The following is a 27,881-nucleotide window of genomic DNA, read 5'->3' as shown; positions in this document are numbered from 1 at the left end:
AAGCCCACCTCATTTTTTGGACACCACTCAGACAGCCCAGCAATTCAAGGAGACATGCGGCTAAACATGTCACTCCCGGTCCGATTGGGGAGGGGCCCAGAGAAAACTACAGAGTCCGACATTGTTTTTGCAAAGTTACACACCGATTCAATGTTAATTTAGTGACCTCCGATTGGCGTAACCGGGTGTCATTACTGCCGCGTGATTACAATCTTACCAAATTTACGCTTAGCCTTAGCCAGCAGTTTCAAATTTCCTTCAATGTCGCCTGCTCTGGCCCCCGGAAAGACAATTGACTATGGTTGCTAGTGTCGCTAACTTCACATTTCTCAAAACAGAGTCGCCAATAACCATAGTATGTTCCTCGGCGGGTGTGTCGCCGAGTGGGGAAAAACGGTTATAAATGTGAACGGGTTGGCGATGTACACGGGGCTTCTGTTTAGGACTACGCTTCCTCCTCACAGTCACCCAGTCGGCCTGCTTTCCCGGCTGCTCGGGATCTGCCGGAGGGGAACTAACGGCGGCTAAGCTACCTTGGTCCGCACCAACTACAGGGGCCTGGCTAGCTGTAGAATTTTCCACGGTGCGGAGCCGAGTCTCCAATTCGCCCAGCCTGGCCTCCAAAGCTACGAATAAGCTACACTTATTACAAGTACCATTACTGCTAAAGGAGGCCGAGGAATAACTAAACATTTCACACCCAGAGCAGAAAAGTGCGGGAGAGACAGGAGAAGCCGCCATGCTAAACCGGCTAAGAGCTAATAGCTGCGCTAAGCTAGTGGATTCCTAAAAACACACAAAGTGAATAATGTGTAAATAATTTAGAGGTGATTCAGCAGAAGGAGTGCTTTAGTTAAGGCACGTAAAGATTACACTGTGAAACAAATCGTAATCTAGTTAACTAGATCAGTCTAACTACGCAGATTAAACAGCTAACAGATACAGAAAAACACCGCTGTGCTCCGGAACAGGAAGTGATACAATACCGCAGTGAGAGCCAACCACCAGTAGAGCATCACATCAGTGATCTGATGTGATGTGATCAATCTCCCCACCTTTGGCAGGTGGTGGGGGGGCTCATGAATTTATGACGTGCAGTTGATGAAACCGCGTTTTCCTCTGGTACATCAAGTGTATGATGGTTAATGTTTTCAACAGATCATCAGATTGATGATTAAAATGGATTGAGAACATTATGCAAATTATTGTGAAGTACTGCAAGGTCTTTTCTTGCATCTGCGGGGTGGGGGGTGGGGGGTTATACTACATATTTTGATGAAAATTATTATTAGCAGATAATCTAACGATATTTACCTGTGTGAAGTGCCTTGAGGCAACTCTGTTGTATTTGGCGCTATATAAAGGAATAAATAAATAAAGATATTTCATCTTACATGGACTTGGTTCTCGCACATAATTGTAATTGTGTCTGTATCATGGTATCAAGCAGAGGGTCACCCCTTTGAGTCTGGTCTGCTGAGGTTTCTTCATCAGAGGCAGTTTTTCTTACCACTGTTGCCTGTGTTTTTGCTCTGGGGGTTTGGTAAAATTAGAACTTACTTGTGTGAAGCACCCTGAGGCAACTTTGTTGTGATTTGTCACTATATAAAGGAAATGAATTTCAAATTAAAATTGAAATTACATTTTGCAGGGGTAAAGTGAAGCAGACCATGTTGGAAAATAATTATAGATTACAACAGTGATTTTCAACCTTTTTTGAGCCGCGGCACTCTTTTTATATTTACAAAATCCTGCGGCACACCACCAACCAAAATAATATTATAATGCTATTACCTCTGGTTTTGCGCAAAACCCAATTATCGCAATAGAAAATCGATACAGAAAACACTGCATTTCGAAAATCCCCAAGCATTTGCGCTCTGATCTCAAGTAGGGCTGTCACGATTAGGAATTTCTGGAGACGATTAATTGTCAGACAAATAATTGCGATTGACGAATATATTGTCTATTTTTTTTTCTTTTTTCCCCCTTCTTTATATTCTACTATTGTAGTATAATTACACAACTCTGGAAGAACGTTTGGCTTCTTGAGTGGAGAAACTGGGGAATGGTGCAACATTTTTATTTTTATCTTCATTTTACATACAGTCCCAAACTTTTTCTGATTTGTGGTTGTTTCTGTTGCATTTCTGAAATTGTTTTTCCTCATCAGTCACGTTTTGTGCTTAAACACTGCATTAAGCTCAAGATTGAACAAATAAATACCTTTGGAAAATAACAAGCTGTTAAGTTCAGAGTTCTCACCTGCTTTTTGTGATCTCTGCGTCTGAACATATTTTTTTTTTTGTGGCTCAGTTCATTCATATATTCTCATTTTTTAAATATGTTTTAAAGATATTTTGACCGTTTATTTCATCTCATGATCTCATAAATTCAGCATACGACGCGCACATGGTGAGAACAGGACGGTAACGGCAGAATCACACCTTTAGAGAAAGTTCAGAGAGAAGTAAAGGCAGCTTCACGTTTCCGTTTTGTTAACGTTCACTCGGGTTAAAATCCTCTCTCTGCTCCGCGCTCGCTGCGCACTGAACGTGTCGCGCCTGCATCAGAATCCCTCACCCAACCCCCTCCCTCACCATCCCCTCCCTCACGCACCCCCATCCCTCGCAGTCTGCAGCCTTTAATTCCGCGCGCGGGGCGCGCACACACAGACACACACACCGACAGCTCCGCATTTTAGACGCTTTTGAAGAAGACGGCACTGTTTAATCAGCCGTCAGCCTCCTTGTTATTGTCCCGCCTTAAGATGAGAGCGAGGCTGCAGCACATTTGACATCAGATTCTGAGTCGTTTTATGCTTTGTGGATAAATAAATATTTCACGGTATCGCGAATATGAAAAATAATCACGAATATGAAAAATACCCACGGCACCCCTGACGAATCGATCACGGCACCCTAGGGTGCCGCGGCACCCGGTTGACAATCACTGGATTACATGTACTAATATTGTAAAAAAAAAAAAAAAACCCTCAATGGTAATACTTTAAAAAAAGCCAGGAGTCAATTACTGTCATATACCTCCTTTGTTTGAACATGAAGTCCACAAATTTTGCTGTACTGTATTGTGTTGACCCGACTGATATACGTTTTACTATTGGAACTTACATTGACTTCTCTGATACAGGTGTCACGGCCCCAAGGATCAGACAAGATCCCAGGATCCAACCCCAAAGATGCCAGGGAGTGGAATGAACCCCAGACTGAACAGATTTCTTGCAATGCACATACAATGCACATCACAAAATGCAAAATTTTCTGCAGACTAGATATTTGTTTTTGGGCAGTTGCTACTGAAAATAATGAAAATGCAAAGGATTGAATCGTAAAAACTGTCTTATTATGTACATCATGAAACAAAAACACAATATGACTCTAATAATCAACAAAAGACAATTAAATTGTTTTATAGTTCCTAATTCTCAGCTTTTCATCAGTATACAATGAGGTACTATAACTTCGAACCATTTGGCACGTCGAAACATATTTTTGAATCGTATTCCTAATTGTTTAAGCACCTTCAGTCATTTGGTGGATATGGATGGTACATAGAACAATCAATTATACACCGTACATAAACAAATTATTGAAGAATTAGAAAAAGATTGTAAAAAAATATTTCTCATGTGCCAAATGGTGCGAATCGACAGTATTATATACTGTTTAATCTACTGCATTACACTGGAACTGAATTATGAAACACCCACAAGCAAGTAAATTACTTGATATCCAAATTTTTATAATATAGAGGCTGCAAAAATAATAAATGATCAAGAATAAAAAATAAACTCTTGGATGTAAAAATTACTTTATTTTATGAGGAACTGGTTATTGTAATAAATTTCTTTATAAACAGTTTCCACTGTATCATGTCCCATATAATCAATTGTAAAGTATTTCTGTGTAGGCTCTCAGTTGTCCAAATGTTTTCTATAGTAGAGAAGCTTGACTCTTCGACTGGACTGGGTTGTTTGACACGAGGATGTTTCGCTTCAAATCGCAGAAGCTTCCTCAGCTAAAATTCTTGCTCTGGTAGTCTGACTTCTGTCTGACCCTTGTCGAGAAGAACAAACAGAAGCCACAAAAGCTGGAGTTTTAAACCTAACCAGACCCCTCCTACCGAGAGGCAGACTGCTATAGGCTAGTGAATAAACAATAGCTCTAATTAGCACCTATTGTGCTCTAGTTAGCACCCTGCTAATGACAGGGCAGCTGTCCCTCCTCATGATGGGACGGATGCCTCTCCTGATGGCTCCCTTGACGACTCTCCTGATGACGTGAATGACTCATTACCATGAACAACAGACTGAAACTGCTTTGATCTAAGTACCCCATTGTAAACAGGGGACTGCCCAAAATCCACAAACAGGACGTGCCACTCAGGCCTATTGTATGTAGCACAGATTCCATCATGTACAATTTGGCCAAACACCTCAAGTGGATTTTGGCTTCTCTAGTGGGTAACTCAGACCACCATGTGGAGAACACACAAGATTTTGTGAACAAGATCAAGACCTGCAGCTGGAGGCAGATGGAAAAACTATGGTGTCATTTGATGTGGCATCATTGTTCACCAGCATCCCCACCGCTGAGGCCATCACAGCTGTGAGGCAGAGACTGCTGGAGGATGTGTCTCTACTTGAAAGGACCAAACTCACACCAGACCACATCTGCCAACTCTTGGAGATCTGTCTTAACACCACGTACTTCCTGTTTAGGAGGAATTACTACAGGCAGATCCATGGTTGTGCGATGGGGTCTCCGGTATCCCCCATTGTGGCCAATCTCTACATGGAGCGAGTGGAGAAGACAGCCTTGACGTCTTTCATGGGCATCCTCCCATTCACTGGTTCAGAATATGTTGATGACAAATGGGTTAAAATCAAACAACAGAGGTTGAGGACTTTACAGAACACATCAACTCGGTGGACTCCAATATCATGTTCACACGTGAGGATGCCAGAAAACAACCATTTAGTCTTCGTGGAGTGTGATGTTACGATTGTAGAGAACTGGCAGCTCCAGACGGGTTTACAGAAAACCAACTCACACCTGACCAATATCTGTATTTGACTCAAACCACCCCCTTGAACACAAGCTCGGGGTGATCAGGACGCTTCAACACAGAGCCCTACAGGTGCCCACAACTGCAGAGGGAAGGGCTAAAGAACAAACAACTTGTCCGGAAGCCCTCACAGTATGTGGGTACCCACGATGGTCAGTGGACAAAGTGCAGAAGTCCCAGAGAACAAAGAGACCAGATAGACAGGAGAAAGAGACAAGAAGAAGAAGAGTGTCTCTCCCTTATTAGCAGGTAAGGGAAAAACTACAGGGGATCTTCAGACAGCACAAATCCCAGTTTACCTTTAAACCTGTTAACACCTTGAGACAGAAATTAGTTCACCCTAAGGACAGGATCCCTAGTTACAACAGGAGCAATGCAGTTACACAAAAGGGGACCTCAGTCTGCAGTTCATCTCCACCTTAAGCACTAACCACACATTTGAGGACAAGGAAGTTCAAATCTTAGCCAGAGAGAAGTAATGGTTTGTGAGAGGGGTCAAGGAGGCATTCTATGTTAAACAGTTGAAACCCAGCCTTAACCGGTGAGGGGGTCTGAGACACGCTTTGTCCCCTGTTTACAATGGGGTACTCAGGTCAAAGCAGTTTCAATCTTTTGTTCATGGTAATGAGTCATTCACGTGATCAGGAGAGTCGTCAAGGGAGCCATCAGGAGAGACTTGGGTCCCATCATTAGGAGGGACAGCTGCCCTGTCATTAGCAGGGTGCTAACTAGAGCACAATAGTTGCTAATTAGAGCTATTGTTTAGTCAGTAGCCTATAGCAGTCTGCCTCTCGGTAGGAGGGGTCTGGTTAGGTTTAAAACTCCAGCTTTTGTTGGCTTCTGTTATTCTTCTCTACAAGAGTCAAGACAGAAGTCAAACTTCCAGAGCAAGAATTTTAGCTGAGGAAGCTACTGCGATTTGAAGCGAAACGTCCTCGCGTCAAGCAACCCAGTCCAGTCGAAGATTCAAGCTTCTCTACAATTGTCCAGTATTTTATTTTACTGAGTGACATTAACTATTGTACAGAAAATAAGTACATGTACAGATACTTGACAACTGATAGTTGTATAGAGAAAATTGAGATAAGTTAATTTGAAAATTTGAGATCAAACATGTTTACTGTCCATTACTTCTCTTTATACCCATAAAGGTATTTTAACCTTTTTGACAGAAAAGATTTCCATTTGAGACAAAATGTTTTGACACTCAACACATTTGATGCAGACATTTTTGTCATAAATTTTATATAAAATGATTGGACAAAAAAAACAAAACAAAAAAACAAATACTACTGTAATCCAACAAGCCCATGACAGTCAGCCAATTTCCTGAACAATGTGCACTCGGGTTTCAAATGGATTTCTTGATTATGAAGAACATGAAACGCTAAAAAATGTGATATTGATTTGGATCTTAGAGTGATAGCACAGTGATCCTGATTGGTGATCCTACGACACCGTAATCCTACTACACCACTGTGTCCAATACCATATCATTGACTGGTTGGGCGATAGGCTTGGCCTTGGAAGGGAAATTGAAAATAATTGCCGAAATTATTCATTTTCACGCTTTTGTGAGCAGCTTTTTGATGTGGGGATAACCATTTTCTGATCAAAATCAATTCAATTTATTTAATTTATATAGCGCCAAATGACAACAAAGTTGCCTCAAGGTGCTTCACACAGGTAAGGTCGAACCTTAATAACCCCCAGACCAAGAACACAGGCGACAGTGGTAAGAAAAACCTCCCTCTGATGATTTGAGGAAGAAACGTCAAGCAGACCAGACTCAAAGGGGTGACCCTCAGCTTGGGCCATGATACAGACATAAATTACAAAACAAATATACAGGAAATTCTGGGAGTCCATGCTGGTGCACAGGACAGGAGGGTTCCAGGAACAGACACCACACCCATCTCTGGATGGAGCTGCACCTCAAACAGAGAAAAAAAAAAGAATCAGGTGGAAAAGACAACAAATACAGTATAATTTGTCAGCATTAAACAACAAGAAAAACAGAAGAAATACTAAGGTGATTTCCGGCCACTAGCCCTAAACTTCACTAAAAGACAGAATTTAGATAAAGTTGAGGCCGTGGCACGCTCCGTTTACTAATAAAATGAATTAAAAAGAGTAAAAAGCGTAAAACAAAACTGTAACAGTATTCTAGCCATATGAAAGGGAAAATAAGTGCATCTTAAGTCTGGACTTGAAAGTCTCCACAGAATCTGACTGTTTTATTGATGCAGGGAGATCATTCCACAGAACAGGGGCACGATAAGAGAAAGCTCTGTGACCCACAGACTTCTTATTCACCTTAGGGACACAAAGTACTGTTCCAAAACGTAAAACAACGTTTGCACAGACAGCTTGATAGAGTGATTAAAGAATTGAACAATCTTCCTACTGGACTAAAATGCCAAATTATTTGATTTTTACCAGTGAATTAAAAAAGTGGCTGTTGAATGGTCAGACCTGCCAGCATTGACTCTGAGTCTGTTCTTTTTTTTTTCTTCTATGTAAGAAACTGTTTGATGTTATTTCCATGTTCCAATCTATTTTTTTTTATGTGTGTGTGTGATTAAGATGTGCAAGAGTATAGTCTCTGTGGGGCATGGATTTATCTGATTGTGTCTGATTGATATGGTGATATGGTGCCTGTGAAAGTGATTTATTGTTCTAATTTTAGAACTTAGAATAGAATTTTAGAATATTGTGTTATTATATTGTTAATTTATTAATTTAATTTATTTATTGTTAATTTATTTGATGTACCCAGGGACTGCAGATGGAAATTAGCTATAAAGCTATAATGTGGTACAACTCATCTTTGTCTTGATGAACTTAATGATGTTGTACACTATCCCTCAAATAAACTAATAAACTAAACGAAACTAAAGTAGTCCTGCACCCTGTGAACGCAATGCCAGTGCCGGTATGTAGGGTTTAATTCGGTCAGCTAAGTAGGGAGGTGCCAGTCCATGAACAATTTTATAGGTTAATAGCAGAACCTTAAAATGTGATGTCACTGGAACAGGAAGCCAGTGAAGAGACAATCAACCATTTAGCCTTCTTGGACTGTGATGTTACGAGTGGAGAGAACAGGCAGCTCCAGACAGGGGTTACAGAAACCCACTCACACTGACCAATATCTGCTCTTTGGCTCAAACCACCCCCTTGAACACAAGCTCGGGGTGATCAGGACTCTTCAACACAGAGCCCTACAGGTGCCCACAACTGCAGAGGGAAGGGCTAAAGAACAACAACTTGTACGGAAAGCCCTCACAGTATGTGGGTACCCACGATGGTCCCTGGACAAAGTGCAGAAGTCCCACAGAACAAAGAGACCAGATAGACAGGAGACAGAGACAAGAAGAAGAAGAGTGTCTCTCCCTTATTTAGCAGGAGCAGGATCCCTAGTTACAAACAGAGCAATGTAGTGTATTCTATCAGATGTCAGGAAAACTGTAACGAACACTACACATGTGAGACTAAGCAACCTTTACACAAAGGCTATACCAGCACAGCAGAGAGGGCACCAGTGGACCTCAATCTGCAGTTCATATCCACCTTAAAGACACTAACCACACGTTTGAAAAACAAGGAAGTTAAAATCTTAGCCAGAGAGAAGAAATGGTTTGAGAGAGGTGTCAAGGAGGCATTCTTTGTAAAACAGTTGAAACCCAGCCTTAACCGGGGAGGGGGTCTCAGACACGCTTTGTCCCCTGTTTACAATGGGGTACTCAGGTCAAGCAGTTTCAGTCTTTTGTTCATGGTAATGAGTCATTCACGTCATCAGGAGAGTCGTCAAGGGAGCCATCAGGAGAGGCTTCTGTCCCATCATTAGGAGGGACAGCTGCCCTGTCATTAGGAGGGTGCTAACTAGAGCACAATAGGGGCTAATTAGAGCTATTGTTTAGTCACTAGCCTGTAGCAGTCAGCCTCTCTGTAGGAGGGGTCTGGTTAGGTTTAAAACTCCAGCTTTTGTTGGCTTCTGTCTTATTCTTCTCTACAAGAGTCAAGACAGAAGTCAGACTACCAGAGCAAGAATTTTAGCTGAGGAAGCTTCTGTGATTTGAAGCGAAACGTCCTCGCGTCAAGCAACCCAGTCCAGTCGAAGATTCAAGCTTCGCTACTATGGAAACCACCTGGACAACTGAGAGCCTACACAGAAACCAGTGAAGAGATGCCAAAATGGGTGTAATGTGGTTAAACTTTCTGCTTCAGCAGCATTTTGAACCAATTGGAGAACCCTAATGATGGACTGCGGTAAACCAGAAAATAGAACATTACAGTAGTTCAATCTAGAAGAGATAAATGCATGAATCAGGGTCTCAGCATCAGCCATAGACAGGATGGGACGAATCTTCACTATATTTCACAGGTGGAAGAAATCAGTCCTCATAAAATCTCTAATGTGGAGGTCAAAGGACAATGTAGGATCAAAAATTACCCCAAGGTTCCTCACTTTGTCAGTGTGATGTATGACACACTAGCCTAGGCTAAGCTCTAGCTGGTCAAATTGATGCAGATGTCTCACTGGACCAAGAACCATCATTTCAGTGTTATCAGAGTTTAAACGTAGGACGTTGCGAGACATCCAGCTTCTCACTGATGCAAAGCAATCTTCTAAGGATTTTATGTGGTTGAGATTACCAGCAGTTATCAGTATGTATGACTGAGTATTATCAGCACAACAATGAAAGGTAATCCCAAAACAAGGCAAAATGTGCCCAAGGGTTGCTATATAAAGAGAGAAAAGCAGGGGACCTAAGACGGACCCCTGTGGAACCCAAAATTTCATGTCACTAAGATTAGAAGTAATGTTATTGTACAAAACACAGTGAGAACGACTGGTCAAGTATGACGTCAGCCATGTAAGGGCACTCCCAGTAATCCCAAAATGATTTTCCAGCCTATCAAGTAGAATATGATGATCCACGGTATCAAACGTAGCACTGAGATCTAACAGCACCAGAACCGCCATGGTGTCCGAGTCCATTGCAAGCAGAAGATCATTCACCACTTTAGTGAGAGCCGTCTCTGTGGAATGATATTTTCTAAAAGCAGACTGCAGTAGCTCAAAGAGATTATTCTCAGTAAGATAGTCCACGAGCTGCCGCAAAACCACTTCTTCCAGAATTTTACAGCAAAATGATAGATTTGATATCGGCCGATAGTTTTTAATACACTAGGGTCAAGATTAGATTTCTTAAGTAATGGTTTAATCACTGCAGATTTGACACATTTAGGAACAGATCCAAAGGTTAATGAGACATTAATAATTTCCAGCACAGTCGGCCCAAGAGTGGGCCACAGGTCCTCAAACAGTTTGTTGGTATTGTCAGGGCTCGTGGTAGGCTGGAACCAGAAACAGTAGGAGACCAATGCAGACTCACAGGCATGGTTGGTTTAGATGAAGAAAAGGCTTTATCTTGAAACCAGGCATTGGGTTCGGTACACAGGTAGTCAGACATAGGAGCAGAGGTATTAGACATGGTACAGACTGGGACTTGGTCCATAAACCAGGCAGGGTTCATTCACACGGCGTCGAGGTATAAGGCAGGCAAAAACAAAGACAGAATCAAAATAGAGGCGGAGTTCAGGATATGACAAGGTGGAGGTCGGAGCACAAAAGCAAGGTCAAAAAACACAAAAGCACACAGGACAAAAACAAAAGGCGAGAAAGTGAACAAAGTCAACAACTGGGCAGTGAGCTGTGGAACTGTGAAGGTTTTAAAGAGGAGCAAACTGATCAGGTTGATGTGAAGCAGGTGTGTGGAAAGTTCTGAAAAGGGGTGTGAACAAAGAAGAGAGAAGAAAGGCAAGAGAGTGAGAGAGAGCAAAACAAGAGAAGTGAGTGACCAAAAAACTAACTGTGAGAAACATGACGTGTTCAAAAATGAATGTGAGCAAAACAAAAGGAGAAAACCTAAGAACTACTGAAACAAATCAAAAAAAGGGGAAAACCAGAAAACTAATGATTAAATCTAAAAGTGGAATGGAACTGGTACAATAAAAATGGCAAAACAAACTATTGCTTGAACAGAAGACAAAACAGGTGACAACTGAATAATGCAATAAACGATAAATGGAACGTAAACTGATAAGCAACATCAAAGATAAATGATAACAAAAACCTGTGACTAAGCATATACAATAATTGTGATAAACAGAACAAAACTAAGACTAAAGAAACCTAAAGAACCATGACTGAACAAATACAAAAACCAACTACAGAATCAATAAATGCAAAACAAAATGATAAGATAAGAGAAAGTATAAACATCTAAAAACAAAAACCAGAAAACCATAAAGGACATAAATTTGAAACCTGGACCTAATCCCCGAGGCAGGGTCAAGCATGACAGGGATAGGATCAAATAAGCATGTTGTGCGTTTTGTAGACGTTACGAGTTTCATCAGCACACCAAATGAAATACTATTACATTCTGTAATTCTAGGTAACACCTCAGGGTGTAGTGGCTGGGTTAAGGCATGCTGGGATATGTTTAACCTAATGTTGTCTATTTTCTTCTCGAGGTAATCTAAGAAATCTTGTGCTGTAAAAGGAGAGCGAACTAAAGGTGGTTGTCCATGTATAAGTGCTGCCACCGTGTTGAACAAGAACTTTGAGTTATGTTTGTTTTGTTGATCAAATCAGAGTAATAAGTCCACTTTGTAGCCAGTCGTGCATGCTTACAGTCTAAGATAGCATCACGCCATGCAAGGTGGAATACTTCTGATTTGAACTACACCATTTCCGTTCTAGACCTCTAGCCTTATGCTTGAGGTCACATAAGTAATCACTGAACCAAGGTGACTGTGTTTTGGGAGGGCATGGTTTTAATAAAGGTGGCGCAATCATGTCGAGTGTAGTTTTGAGCGCTGAGTTTAAACTATCTACAAGACTGTCTACTGATGGGCATTTTCCAAACGTGAAGCTATCAGGCTGTCTAACTTCGAGTTAAGTCATAGTTGAGGAGTTGATGTGTTGCTGCAGTGATAAATAAGGTTGTTGTTCCACTAAACACGGCAGCGAAACTGTAAACCTAATAAGTGAGTGATCAGAGACCACTGATGTAAGAGGTATGATGTCAATATTTGTGACAGCAATACCACGTGTGAGAACCATATCCAGAGTATTTCCATGAATGTGTGTCAAATCCTGAATGCATTGCTAGAATCCTAATACAGCCATAATTTCCATAAATAATTTGCAGAGGGGATCAGATTTATACGTATGTTAAAGTCACCAATGATCAGAATGTTATCTGCACTAGTTGACAAGTTAGAGATGAACTCACCAAATTCATCTAAGAATTCAGAATATGGACCAGGAGGCCAATACACAGTGACAAAGTAATATATAGACAGTTGGACTGTTTGGATTTAGGGGTGGTTCCAGAGTAGTATATATAAGATGCCTGGAAGTAGGTTTATGTTTGAGACATTCCACACGGGTTGTAGATAGCAGACATCTTTGATATTGCTGGAACAGCCAACAGGCCATCTTCAATTTCAACATCATCCAATGTAGTAATGGGTATTAAGTTTGCAAAGCATATCTCTCTATGATTCTGTAGAGACACGTCTACGGAAGCAGGTCACAGTCTCAACTTGTTGAATTTCCCTTCCTGCCACATAACCTGAACTATCACCACAGCAAAACCTTGCAGGGTCTCTAATCATCTGCTCCGTGGCCTGCTATAAAGTCCTAATGTTACCCTCCCTGTAGAGCTCTAGCTATGCTTACAGACAAGATGGCGGCACCTTCCCCAGTAGGGTGAAGGCTGTCCAGCATCACCAAGCCACTGCATCCCCAAAATGAAGGCCAGTTCAATCAATCAATCAATCAACAACTTTATTAATCCCACAAGGGGCAATTTCATTTGAGCAGTCCGTTTAAGAAAAAATAAAATAAAATAACAATATATAACAACAATAAAACTAATAAAAAACAAATAAAACAGACTTAAGAAGTTAAAATGAATAGCAAGAATAAATAAATAAATAAAAACATGACAGACCTATGGAGCATTTAAAAGTTGAATTGCCGAAGGTATAAACGACTTTAAAAACCGGTTGGTTCTACACACCGGGGATGCATGACCTGACGTGACCTGACATGAACAAGATGATTTCAGCCTTGCGGAGGATCTGTTGATTACAAAAACAGTGTAAGTCTCTTTGTTTCACTCCGATAATCTTTGAACAAATTTTAACAATGTTGTTCAGGCTGTTTCTGTCTTTCACTGAGAGGCTGTGAAACCAGCAGATAAATGAAAAACACAAAAGACTCTCAATAAAAGACTGATATTTGTGAACAATATTTATTGAATTTCCAGTGAAGAATAAAGCCGGGGGGGGCTTTATTCCCCCGTGTGTTGCACGAAACAGCTTTAGAGGGGCATGCACTGCGGCCTAATTTTTTTTTGCAAATTTATAAAAAAAATCATATAACTATTCACAAGGAACTGTCTGTAGACCTCCGAGACAGGATTGTCTGGAGGCACAAATCTGGGGAAGGGCACAGAAACATTTAAGCTGCTTTGAAGATCCCAATGAGCACAGTGGCCTCCATCATCCATAAATGGAAGAAGTTCAGATCCACCAGTACTCTTCCTAGAGCTGGCCGCCCATCTAAACTGAGAGATGGGGGGAGAAGGACCTTCGCTAGGCAGGTGACCAAGAACCCGATGATCACTCTGTCAGAGCTCCAGTATTCCTCTGTGGAGAGAGGAGAACCTTCCAGAAGGACAACCATCTCTGCAGCAATCCACCAAGTCTTGAGTGGCCACACGGAAGGCACTCCTTAATAAAAGGCACATGGCAGCCCACTTGGAGTTTGACAAAAGGCATCTGAAGGACTCTTAGACCAGGAGAAACAAAATTCTCTGGTCTGATGAGACAAAGATTGAACTCTTTTGTATCATGTTTACCTATACTCTATCCTAGTACCAAGATAAAGTATTTAAATGGATTATGTCATATGTTGGACAAAGTGACTTAAGAAAACAGAGAGCTGTACTGGCTGGGTGATCTAAACATTGATTGGCTATCTGATGACTGTCCTCTTAAGAATAAGCTTAAATCTATGACTGATATCTGTGGTTAATCTCAATTAATTTATCAGCCAATGAGGATTTCTATTATCAAAATGTATCGATAAAATTTACACTAATATTCTTGATATGTGATCTACACCTGTTTCTGTACCAGTTGGCTTCAGTGACCCTAGCTTTGTGGCTGTCTCCAGGAGAACAAAGCTACCTAGATTCTGTCATAAAATTACGGTGAAAAGAACATGTAAGTCATTCAGTGAGGATAATTTTCTTAAAGAGCTGGGTAATACTAATTGGGATGGAGTATGTGCTAACGATGATGTAACTCAGCCACATAGGGTGTGCAGCCAGTACATTCTGAGTGCCGGCCCCAAAATAAAGGTGGAGGGTTGCGTCAGGAAGGGCATCTGGCATAAAACAAGCCAACCCAACTATGCAGACTAAGAATTGAATTTCCATACTGGATCGGTCAAGGCCCAGGTTAACAACATCCACCACTGGTGCTGTTACCAACAGGGTGCCGGTGGAAACTAGGCAACTGCTGGGCGAAGACGAAGAAGAGGAGGAGAATGTGTCTACAAACAGTGGGAGAAGAGGAAAACTAGAAGAGAGGAAATGAGAGTGGGGACTTTGAATGTTGGTAGTATGACTGGCAATGGGAGAGAGCTACATATTTTTTTTTTTTGAGGATTTATTTCATTCATTTAAAAGAAAAAACAGAAAAGCAAAAACAAAATTAACAAAACATTACAAACCATTGAATGAAAAGGAGCAGTTTGGAAGAACAAGTCTTATATATTCTGCCCCTTTTTTACAATACAATCTTGCAAAGCATCATCAATCGACATCATTGCATTTCTATGACTTTGTCACATGCCACCGACTTCTTTCATAATTTTAACCATTATTTACATTATTTACTTACATACTTCTCTGCATCTTCTCTCCCCCTGCCATCCCCTCATTACCCCATCCCCGTAGAGATGGTGCCTGCTCCCAGACCACCAATAACCAGCAAAAATCTATTTAAGCATAAAAATTCAAAAAGAAAAAATAATATAGCACCTTCAACTGCACCACAGACTAAAACAGTTAAATGTGGTCTATTAAACATTAGGTCTCTCTCTTCTAAGTCCCTGTTAGTAAATGATATAATAATTAATCAACATATTGATTTATTCTGCCTAACAGAAACCTGGTTACAGCAGGATGAATATGTTAGTTTAAATGAACCCAGACAGAGCTTTAATTCATTTGAAAGCTTGTCTCTTAGTCTTGTCCATCCAAATTGGAAGTCCCAAAAACCAGTTTTATTTGTTATTATCTATCGTCCACCTGGTCGTTACTGTGAGTTTCTCTGTGAATTTTCGGACCTTTTGTCTGACTTAGTGCTTAGCTCAGATAAGATAATTATAGTGGGCGATTTTAACATCCACACAGATGCTAAGGTTTTGAATAATCAGGTCCCATCTTATCTTAGGGACCTCGTAGTACCATATCACCCCAATAGAGCGCTTCGCTCTCAGACTGCAGGCTTACTTGTAGTTCCTAGGGTTTGTAAGAGTAGAATGGGAGGCAGAGCCTTCAGCTTTCAGGCTCCTCTCCTGTGGAACCAGCTCCCAATTCAGATCAGGGAGACAGACACCCTCTCTACTTTTAAGATTAGGCTTAAAACTTTCCTTTTTGCTAAAGCTTATAGTTAGGGCTGGATCAGGTGACCCTGAACCATCCCTTAGTTATGCTGCTATAGACGTAGACTGCTGGGGGGTTCCCATGATGCACTGTTTCTTTCTCTTTTTGCTCTGTATGCACCACTCTGCATTTAATCATTAGTGATCGATCTCTGCTCCCCTCCACAGCATGTCTTTTTCCTGGTTCTCTCCCTCAGCCCCAACCAGTCCCAGCAGAAGACTGCCCCTCCCTGAGCCTGGTTCTGCTGGAGGTTTCTTCCTGTTAAAAGGGAGTTTTTCCTTCCCACTGTAGCCAAGTGCTTGCTCACAGGGGGTCGTTTTGACCGTTGGGGTTTTTCATAATTATTGTATGGCCTTGCCTTACAATATAAAGCGCCTTGGGGTAACTGTTTGTTGTGATTTGGCGCTATATAAAAAAATTGATTGATTGATTGATTGATTTAATCATTAGTGATTGATCTCTGCTCTCTTCCACAGCATGTCTTTTTCCTGGTTCTCTCCCTCAGCCCCAACCACTCCCAGCAGAAGACTGCCCCTCCCTGAGCCTGGTTCTGCTGGAGGTTTCTTCCTGTTAAAAGGGAGTTTTTCCTTCCCACTGTCGCCAAGTGCTTGCTCACAGGGGGTCGTTTTGACCGTTGGGGTTTTTACGTAATTATTTTTGGCCTTGCCTTACAATATAAAGCGCCTTGGGGCAACTGTTTGTTGTGATTTGGCGCTATATAAATAAAATTGATTGATTGATTTAAAAGACTACATCGCCTCTGACCTGATAAGTGTTACATAAGGCACTGCACGTACTCTGAATTCCTGTGTTTGGAGGTGGAGGTTTTTCCCTCAGGAAGGAACTGTACTCTTTTGCTGGATGTACACACACCCACCGTAACCTGTTTGTTTTCCCTGCCAGCAGTACCGGATCTGATAGCTGGAAGCAGTGGCCACCTGGGGACTCGGGACTTGGCGGCTCCAGTGTATTGCAGGTCTCCGTTGGCGGTGGAACCTTGTGGGTCCCGGCTCTTCTCTGGATAGGTGTCTCCTACCCTCGGGCCTGCCCACACGTCACCTTTTTGTGGAACTTTGATTGACAGACTAAAGCAGTATTTTTGACCTGTAGTGCACATTTGCAGTATTAAATTGTATTTATTGGCATCTCCATTGTCCGTTCATTTACGCCCCCTGGTGTGGGTCCGTGTCTTACACTTTCCCCAACAGTGTGTCCAAGAGACCAAGTGGAAGGGAAGTAAGAGCAGGCGCATCACGGTGGGTTCAAGTTGTTGTACCATGGTGAAGATCGGAAGAGAAATGGTGTTGGGGTCATTTTAAAGGAAGAGTATGTTAAGAATGTATTGGAGGTTAAGTGAGTGTCTGACAGGGTGATGAGTGTGAAGTTGGAAATTGAAGGGGTGATGATGAATATCATCAGTGCATATGCCCCACAGGTAGGTTGCAAGATGAAGACATTTCTGGCGTGAGTTAGATGAGGTGGTAGAAAGTGAACCCAAGCATGAAAGAGTGGTGATAGGAGTGGACTTTGTTGGTGAATGGAACAGAGGTGATGAGGAAGTAATGGGTAGATATGGTATCAAGGACAGGAATGTGAAAGGACAGATGGTAGTTGATTTGCAAAAAGGATGGAAATTGTCAGGGTGTGAGGTTGCTCTGCTTTGCTTTTATCTGTTTGGTTGCTCTCCTGTTTGTCTATTTCTCTGTTAGATCTTTTCCTGCGTTGGTTTCTCTGTCTCTCTTGGTGGTGGGCGTGTCTCGCTTTGCCCTTGTTTTAGGCCCTTCCACGCGCACCTGCTGTCACTTTGCTGCTAATCATTGGGATGTATATATACTGCTCATTTTGCTCTGTTCCTTCCCCAGTTTGATGCGTCCTGTGCCTTCTTTCCAGCTCTCGGTATTGTATTCCCTTGTCAAGCCTGCCTCATCGTGTTCTCGACCTCCAGTCTGTTTATTCCGACCTTGTCTAAGCCTGATGTTTTTTGTACTGCTGCTGTGTTTTTTGGACTGCCTTCCCATGTACCAACCTTTGCTGTCCTCATCACTAAAGTCTTTCAACCACCAGGGCTGCCTATGTGAGCCTTGCATTTGTCTCCAAACCAAACAGCCTGTCAGATCAATCTGGCAAACAATGGACGCAGCAGGCTCAGATCGCTTTCAGCTGGCGGTATGTCACCACAGTCAGGAGCTTGCAAACTCGCTAAACGCCAGGACACATTTATGTCATCAATCAATGCACAGATGAGTCAGTTACTGACGTGACTCAGCCCTCAAGCTTCGTCAGATGTGGCCACCGGTGTTTCCAGCCCACCTCCATTGGTGCCAACAGCCGCTTCACCAGCTTCCGTATCAGCGCCAGTGGTGTGCAATCAGCTGTCACAACCTGAATGCTTCTCAGGCGAAACCCGAGATGTCAGATCATTCATTACGCAGTGTGAGCTCCACTTCGAGCTGATGTCAGTAATGTTTCCGACGGAGAGAGCAAAAATTGCTTATATGATCACTTACCTGTCCGGTTGAACGGCAGTCTGGGCCACCGCTGAGTGGGGTTGCCAGTCACCCACCTGTGCTTCTCTCCCAGCGTTCACCACCACTCTTGAACAAGTTTTCCAGCACACGGCTCCAGGGCATGAGGCAGTGCGCTTGCTCATGAAGCTGAAGCAGGGCAGCCGCTGGGACACTGATTACGCCATAGACTTCCGCATTCTTGCAGCTAAAAGTGAGTGAAACCTGGCGGTTCTTCTTGCCGTCTTCTTCCAGGGTCTGTCTGCCGACATTCAGGACCAACTCATAGCTGGTGACTTGCCAGAAGATTTGGATGGTCTGATAGCACAACCTGGTCTCACGGCAAGTCGTGATTCAGCAGCACGAAATATACATTAATCTATTGGTTTGTGATATTGTGACAAAAAGCGCCTAATTTTTGTCACAGCACGAATTCATTCTAATTCATTCCGTGATGGCTGCACGAAATTAAAAGTGAAGTGGGGGTCAGGGGTGGTTATGGCTAGGGTGGGGGGAAAGAGTAAGATTAGGTTATGTTTCAGGTTAGGGTCGGGGTAGGAGTAGGGTTAGAAATGGGCCAATTAGTGCTGGCCATCTGCATGGATCATCGCCTGCAGGACCGACATCGGCGTGGAAGTCACTGTCCGGACTAGCGAACCGACACCCCTCAAAGCCATCTGTCCTCCTCTACTCACGCTCGGCCTGACCCTCCTCCACACAGCTCAGAGGAACCCATGCAGTTGGGATGCACACACCTGTCACCAGTGGAGTGGCAGCGCCGCCATGAGGCCGGACTCTGCTATTACTGTGGACAATCAGGTCACCTGATATCCAATTGTCAAGTCAGGGTGCCACCATGCGGCCAAGATCAGAAGTGCAGGTTAGTCTTAATTCCATCTCCTCTGTTTTGACTCAAAATATTATCCCAGCCAATTTAATATCTGACCACTCCACTATAGCCATATCGGCTTTTGTTGATTCTGGTTCTGATGCCAATTTGATTTTGTCCTGATTGCGCCAGGTCACCTTAAGATGTATAAGCTTTCATGCTCTCTGGTGGTACGCAGTGGTGGGCACAGTTCCAATAATCCGATAACAGATAATTATCGAAGATAATGTTTTCATTATCGGATTATCTTTTCAGATAACTTTAAAAACCATTATCGGACTAATTATCTTCCGATAACTTTTTGTCCGATAACTTTTAGAACGATAACGTAGTAAACAAAGCTCAACAGTGCAAACATTTTTAAAATTTAAAATCAGTTGAGCACCTGTATGTTAAAAGTTTCATAGCAGATGTGTAGTTCTACCCAGTGGTGGGCACAGATAACCAAAAAATTAACTTCGATAACAGATTATCAGATAACTGAAAAGTTATCTTTGATAAAGATAAACCACCCAAAAATGTATCGGAAGTTACAGATAATCGATAACCGATAAATTCCAGTATTGTTCCTGGTACATTTACAATTACTAAGAAGCTGAAATTGACTTTTAACACGATCGCTTTTGAAGGCATCAAAAGCGACAAAAGACCCAAAGAATGAGCCAGTATTTCCATGTTTGACCATGCTGCCCCCTGTAGGAAGCTGCACAGAAGAATCCTGAGAGCACCCACAAAATCAGCTCTCTACTAATCATAATGCTCCGGTTAGGCGGAGGTGTTGAAAAATAAAGTCATACTAACTTATGGTTTTGTGAAAATACTGATAGAATAACTCCATTAATGTCAATTCTGTCATTTGTACAAAGTTAAAATATAACATATATATTTTAATGTTGAATAATGCACTAATTCTTAGGTTTTGTAACAAACACAGACTGCAAAGCATTCTGGGTAAAAGTGCCTCTGCTAAACACTGATTGGTTCAGTCATTAATTATGTAAACCAACACGTTAATGTGTCGTGTGTTGGTTTAAAGATAAATGTGCTTTTGTAAAATATTCCATTTTTATTTGTAAAAACAGGCATTTTTACAGAGCCCTGGAAGTGTCATCGCAAAATGTTTTGCATGTGGAGAGAATGTTTGATGATGTGCGCACGTTTTATGATGTTGTAAAACGTGCACTCAATATTAGTAAGTAAATTTATTTATATAGTGCCTTTCACAGACATAAGTCACAAAGCACTTCACAGGTTAAAATGCAATAATAAACACAGCCCTGACCTCCACCAAAGTCCCCTTCACCTGGTCTACCACGTCATGCGTCTGCATGGTATCCCGACGGACATAGTATCAGACCGTGGTCCTCAGTTCTCCTCGCAGGTCTGGAGGAGTTTCTGTAAGGAGCTGGGGGCCACAGTGAGCCTGTCGTCCGGGTACCACCCACAAACAAATGGTTAAGCAGAGCGGGCTAACCAGGACCTGGAACAAGCCTTAAGGCCTAAAGGCCCGGACGCGGGCTAAGGACCATGCGGACCGCCGACGAGCCCCGGACCCAGCTTATCAGCCCGGGCAGGAGGTTTGGCTGTCTACTAAGCACATACCTCTACAGACGGATTCACCAAAGCTAACTGACCATTACATTGGACCATTTAAAATAGTCAAGGTGATCAGCCCTGCTGCAGTAAAACTGCTACTCCCGGCATCGCTAAAGAGTCACCCTGTTTTTCATGTGTCCCAGATCAAACCACACCACACGTCAGACCTCTGTACCCCTGGACCGGCGCCACCTCCTGCCCGGATCATCGATGGAGAACCAGCTTGGACCATCAAAAAACTCCTTGATGTTCGTTGGAGGGGCCGGGGTTGGCAATATCTGGTAGACTGGGAGGGGTATGGCCCCGAGGAACGCTCCTGGGTGAAGAGGAGCTTCATTTCGGATCCCGCCCTCCTGGCGGATTTCTACAGAGAGCACCCAGACAAGCCGGGTCGGGCGCCAGGAGGCACCCGTTGGGGGGGGGGGGGGGGTCCTGTTATGTGGGCCACTGAAGAGGAGGTACTGCTGGCCCACCACCAGATGGCGCCCTGCCATGCTGGCACCTTTTGGCCCTTAGAGGTCGCACGGGCCTGTTGGCCTCCTTGGCAGTGATGCCGGTAACGCGTTACTCTAATCTGACCACTTTTTTTAGTAACGAGTAATCTAACGTGTTAATCTTTCCAAATCAGTAATCAGATTAAAGTTACTTCTCCATGTCACTGTGCGTTACTATTATTTTTCATTGTGGGTCCATAGCAGCATTAAACTTGGTCTGTGGGCAGGGGGTCGGGGTTCGACTGAACTGCCCACTTTAAGTGAGCTGTGAGCTTTTCATCCACGTTTTTTTGCAGCTGCTCGACTCGTCGTCACCTCTTAAAGCACGGTGATCAGCACACCTGCACTGAGCTTTACAAAGACATTTTTATACTTTTTTTCTCCTTTATTTAGAATTCTGAGCTGAGCCGCTCCGTATCTGCATGTTAAAACAGCTGATCCTCCGCGACGCGTCAACAACTAACACTGTTTTCCACTCAAATGCACCTAAACTCTCTTTCTGAGGACCACATGATGTGAAAACACAATAAAACTTTCTTACCTGTAAATCTGGTCCTGTTTTCTGCATAAATAAATGTTATCCATTCTTTGTGCTCAAACGCCAAAGCAGGGGCGAATCCAGATGGAATGGGGGCGTGGGGGAGGGATGTGCCCCCCCACAACACCCCTAGATTAAAGGTCCAGTTTTGAAGCCTTTTTTTACTACTAATACTAACTACTAATACTACTTAAAATACTATTAATTTCGACAAGTAAAATATTTAGAGAGAATTTAAATGTTAGAAAAATGCTAGAATGAATTTAATAGTTACATTTATAAACAATGTAGGTTCGAAATTGCAAGTTTTACTGTTACAGTGCTGTCAACAGTTAAATATGAGGTCAAGAAAGAGGTCTTTATTTTACTTTTTATAAAACAAGTATTTATTTTCATTGAAGTCAAGAAAGGGTGACTATAAAGTAAGTTTTGGCAAAACAGGTATCATTGTCATGTTGACGTGGGTTGTTGTCGGCAGCTGGGAAAAGTAACTAAAAAGTAACTAGTAATCTAACTTAGTTACTTTTACAATTGAGTAATCAGTAAAGTAACTAAGTTACTTTTTCAAGGAGTAATCAGTAATCAGTAATTGGATTACTTTTTCAAAGTAACTGTGGCAACACTGCTCCTTGGGCACCACCAGGTGCACTGTCAGCTGCTTGTCATCATCATCATCATCATCACCCATAAAAGCCTGGGAAGGACACCATAACTCTCCCGAGTTATCAGCTTACCACACAGGTAAACCTACTCAGCCGTTTTGTGCCGCACGCACATTCATTGCTACTGAAGTCTTTGCAGTTGTGATTTATATACTTGCAGCTTGTAGCCGGGTTTGTGGGAAGTTTGGAGGAGTTGGTGTCTCCACTCCTCACTTCTTACTTGCTAAGTATAACAATTGACACTGCATGTTCTCAAGTTTTCCTCTGCACTCTGGGAGTATTTGGATTTATTCCTTCAGGAGGATTACTGAGTTTTGCTGACTGTTTGCTGGGTGTACACACACCCACCTAATCTGTTTTTTGCTGCTGCCAGCAGTACCGGTCCGACAGCTTTGAGCAGTGGCCACCTGGGGTACCGGGACTTGGTGGCTCTGGTGTGTTGCAGGCCTCCGGCTGGCGGGGGGAACTTCGTGGGTTCCGGCTCTTCTCTGGATAGGCGTCTCCCACCCTCGGGCCTGCCCACGTGTCACCATTTTGTTATTAATTGGACTCAGCATATTCGTAACCTGTTTGCACTTTTGCATAATAAATTGTTATTTATTGGAACTCCTATTGACCGCTCATTCACGCCCACTAACGTGGGTCCGTGCATTCACTTTCTCAACAATCTGTGCCCACCACTGGTGGTACGTGCCATGGATGGTCATGTTTTGGGCCAAATTACACAACGCACTTAGTCGGTTAAAATGATAATCTCCCACATACACTCAGAATCCACCAGTTTTCATGTAATGGATAATATGACTCACCCGATCATACTGGGGCACCCCTGGTTATAACGTCATGGGCCCAACTTCGATTGGGTTAAATGTGAGATTGTTTCTTGGAGCCCAGCATGTAATAATGTGTGCCTGCATAAATCCATCTGCACTCTGCAGGGTTCCAATCCAGGTCTCATGGGAGTCCCTGAATTTTACCACGACCTCGCAGTTGTCTTCAGTAAGGCCAAAGCTAAATCGTTACCTCCACAGCGCGAATATGATTGTGCTATCGAGCTCCTCCCCGGGGCATCTCTGCCATGGGGAGGAGCTCTTTTCTCTTTCAGCTCCTGAACGTCATGCTATGAATGAGTATATTCAGGAGTCTTTGGCAGCTGGTTTGATTAACTGATTCCATCTGCTCAAAGTGATATTAATGAATGAAATCACCTGATGGAGTCAGTGGCTGGAAAGAAAACCTACACTCTCTTGACCTTTTCTGGAACAAGTTGTCCACCCCTGGTTTAAATATTTGGGGTCAACTGTTCAAAGTAATGGAAAGTGTGGTAGAGAGGTGAAGAAGAGAGTGCAGGCAGGGTGGAGTGGGTGGAGAAAGGTGGCAGGAGGGATTTGTGACTGAAGAATATCAGCAAGACTGAAGGACAAGACAGTAGTGAGACCAGCTTTGTTGGACAACTTAGAGACGGTGACACTAACAAAAAGACAGGAGGCGGAGCTGGAGGTGTTGAGATTCTCTTTGGGAGTGATGAGGATGGACAGGATTAGAAATGAACACATCTGAGGGGCAGCTCAGGTGGGACGGTTTGGAGACAAAGTCAGAGAGGTGAGATTGAGATGGTTTGGACATGTGCAGAGGAGGGACCCAGGGTATATAGAGAGAAGGACTGCTGCTTTCAGTGATGCCGGTATTTGGTTAGACTCTTTCTCTCAGATTGTTCTGTCTGAGTTATTTTCATTAGTTACTTCATCCAAACCATCAACATGTCTATTAGACCCCATTCCTACCAGGCTGCTCAAGGAAGCCCTACCATTATTTAATGCTTCGATCTTAAATATGATCAATCTATCTTTGTTAGTTGGCTATGTACCACAGGCTTTTAAGGTGGCAGTAATTAAACCATTACTTAAAAAGCCATCACTTGACCCAGCTATCTTAGCTAATTATAGGCCAATCTCCAACCTTCCTTTTCTCTCAAAAATTCTTGAAAGGGTAGTTGTAAAACAGCTAACTGATCATCTGCAGAGGAATGGTCTATTTGAAGAGTTTCAGTCAGGTTTTAGAATTCATCATAGTACAGAAACAGCATTAGTGAAGGTTACAAATGATCTTCTTATGGCCTCAGACAGTGGACTCATCTCTGTGCTTGTTCTGTTAGACCTCAGTGCTGCTTTTGATACTGTTGACCATAAAATTTTATTACAGAGATTAGAGCATGCCATAGGTATTAAAGGCACTGCGCTGCGGTGGTTTGAATCATATTTATCTAATAGTTTACAATTTGTTCATGTAAATGGGGAATCTTCTTCACAGACTAAGGTTAATTATGGAGTTCCACAAGGTTCTGTGCTAGGACCAATTTTATTCACTTTATACATGCTGCCCTTAGGCAGTATTATTAGAAAGCATTGCTTAAATTTTCATTGTTACGCAGATGATACCCAGCTTTATCTATCCATGAAGCCAGAGGACACACACCAATTAGCTAAACTGCAGGATTGTCTTACAGACATAAAGACATGGATGACCTCTAATTTCCTGCTTTTAAACTCAGATAAAACTGAAGTTATTGTACTTGGCCCCACAAATCTTAGAAACATGGTGTCTAACCAGATCCTTACTCTGGATGGCATTACCCTGACCTCTAGTAATACTGTGAGAAATCTTGGAGTCATTTTTGATCAGGATATGTCATTCAGTGCGCATATTAAACAAATATGTAGGACTGCTTTTTTGCATTTACGCAATATCTCTAAAATCAGAAAGGTCTTGTCTCAGAGTGATGCTGAAAAACTAATTCATGCATTTATTTCCTCTAGGCTGGACTATTGTAATTCATTATTATCAGGTTGTCCTAAAAGTTCCCTAAAAAGCCTTCAGTTAATTCAAAATGCTGCAGCTAGAGTACTAACGGGGACTAGAAGGAGAGAGCATATCTCACCCATATTGGCCTCTCTTCATTGGCTTCCTGTTAATTCTAGAATAGAATTTAAAATTCTTCTTCTTACTTATAAGGTTTTGAATAATCAGGTCCCATCTTATCTTAGGGACCTCGTAGTACCATATCACCCCAATAGAGCGCTTCGCTCTCAGACTGCAGGCTTACTTGTAGTTCCTAGGGTTTGTAAGAGTAGAATGGGAGGCAGAGCCTTCAGCTTTCAGGCTCCTCTCCTGTGGAACCAGCTCCCAATTCAGATCAGGGAGACAGACACCCTCTCTACTTTTAAGATTAGGCTTAAAACTTTCCTTTTTGCTAAAGCTTATAGTTAGGGCTGGATCAGGTGACCCTGAACCATCCCTTAGTTATGCTGCTATAGACTTAGACTGCTGGGGGGTTCCCATGATGCACTGTTTCTTTCTCTTTTTGCTCTGTATGCACCATTCTGCATTTAATCATTAGTGATCGATCTCTGCTCCCCTCCACAGCATGTCTTTTTCCTGGTTCTCTCCCTCAGCCCCAACCAGTCCCAGCAGAAGACTGCCCCTCCCTGAGCCTGGTTCTGCTGGAGGTTTCTTCCTGTTAAAAGGGAGTTTTTCCTTCCCACTGTCGCCAAGTGCTTGCTCACAGGGGGTCGTTTGACCGTTGGGGTTTTACATAATTATTGTATGGCCTTGCCTTACAATATAAAGCGCCTTGGGGCAACTGTTTGTTGTGATTTGGCGCTATATAAAAAACTGATTGATTGATTGATTGAAGGATGCTGAGGATGGAGCCACCAGGCAGGAAGAGAAGAGGGAGGACAAAGAGGAGGTTTATGGATGTGCTGAGGACATGCAGGTGGTTGGTGCGACAGAGGAAGATACAGAGGACAGGGTGAGATGGAAACGACTGATCTGCTGTGGCAACCCCTAACGGGAGCAACTGGAAGAAGAAGAAGAATGTGCTATCGATTATGTAGATACCTCCCTTAATTTATTTATAGATCTTTTTATGAGAGTTGTTGACAATCCTGCGGTTAAAAAATTTACAGTCAAAGCCAAAAGTGTTACAACCCCAATTTCAATGAAGTTGGGACGTTGTGTAAAATGTAAATAAAAACAGAATACAATGATTTGTAAAAATCCTCTTCAACCTATATTCAATTGAAAACACCACAAAGACAAGATATTTAATGTTCAAACTGATAAAGTTTATTGTTTTTGTGCAAATATTTGCTCATTTTGAAATGGATGCCTGCAACACATTTGTGTGTGTGATGCACATGTTCAAAACCCTCCGGGCGCCATCAACATGGGACACCTATCTGACAGCGATCCATGTGCAGTCTGAGGACCATCTGACTGCAATTTACATATTCCGATGGCAGCAAAACCAGATCCGAAATTATTTGAGCGCATATGAGGGAACCTCAAGATGGATCTGGCATGGCAAAGCCTGCCCGTGCCACGCATAATAATGTCCCCCAGGATCACAAATGAACTGTTGAAATGTATGTGGCATGCTTCATCATGATAATATTTATGAATTATTATCATGTGCAGTGAAGGTGAACAGCGGCTATCAAACTGAAAGCACTGTGCACCACTGCGCGCACACTGCTGCAAATCTGAACAGACTGTTATATCCACAATAGACCTTACAGATATTTGTCCATTCCTTCCCACGTGCGACGGAAAGAATGTGAACTATTGTCTCCATCTTAACACGGGCCGCTGCGCCTCTCTGTGGTGCGCAGCAACGCATCATTACGCGTGTCAGGCTCGGAGCTGAACGGATTTCACGCTGTAATATAACGTTCTAACTCTGTAGGAGATATGACATGGAACTGTTGTGCCAGGCTGTGACACCATTAATAAACATGAATCTCACCTCCAACAGCGCAGTGTGGACGTGGAGCCGGACCGCAGCCTGTGGTTAAAATCCTCTCACTCGACTGCTGTGTGCTGAAATGCTGCTGATTGTTCACGTCACTGTGGAATTGTCTTGTGTATCAGTTTTTTGTTATTGTTGAGTCTGTGTGCCAAATAAATTCATTAATTCAAAAAATTCATTCATTCATTCAGAAATGACCACGCAAAAATAAATCCCATGTGTTAATCCAACCATCGCGGTGTCCAGAGTTGCGTTGCGCTGCTGAATTGAGCCAAAACACACACACAAAGAAAAAATTAAAGTTCCCTGGAAAGACTGTGTGGCACACTGCCAGCAAACTTTCAGCAAAGCTGTCCAGTGGCACACACATGCGCATGTGCGCCCCATGCGCGCTTAGTGGCTCATGCAGCATTATGCATATACACACACACACACACGCACACACCCACACACACATACACACACACAGCTGAGTGATAATTTCAACCCCACACCCGTGTGTGGGGTGCACATGTGTGTGAGGACCACAGCGCTGCCTCCCAC

The 27,881-nt window shown here is 42.7% G+C and overlaps 1 protein-coding gene across 1 annotated transcript in view; it reads right to left on the bottom strand.

Moving 5' to 3' along the window:
• Nucleotides 1-27,881, bottom strand: part of lamb4 (laminin, beta 4) — a 320,650-nt gene that overhangs the window by 175,307 nt on the left and 117,462 nt on the right. The gene's annotated exons all lie outside the window — the stretch shown is intronic.

Source organism: Thalassophryne amazonica, chromosome 8 (assembly GCF_902500255.1).
Source record: "Thalassophryne amazonica chromosome 8, fThaAma1.1, whole genome shotgun sequence".
NCBI lineage: Eukaryota > Metazoa > Chordata > Actinopteri > Batrachoidiformes > Batrachoididae > Thalassophryne > Thalassophryne amazonica.
The sequence above is the reverse complement of the archived record's forward strand: the minus strand, read 5'-3'. Positions and strand labels throughout refer to the sequence as shown.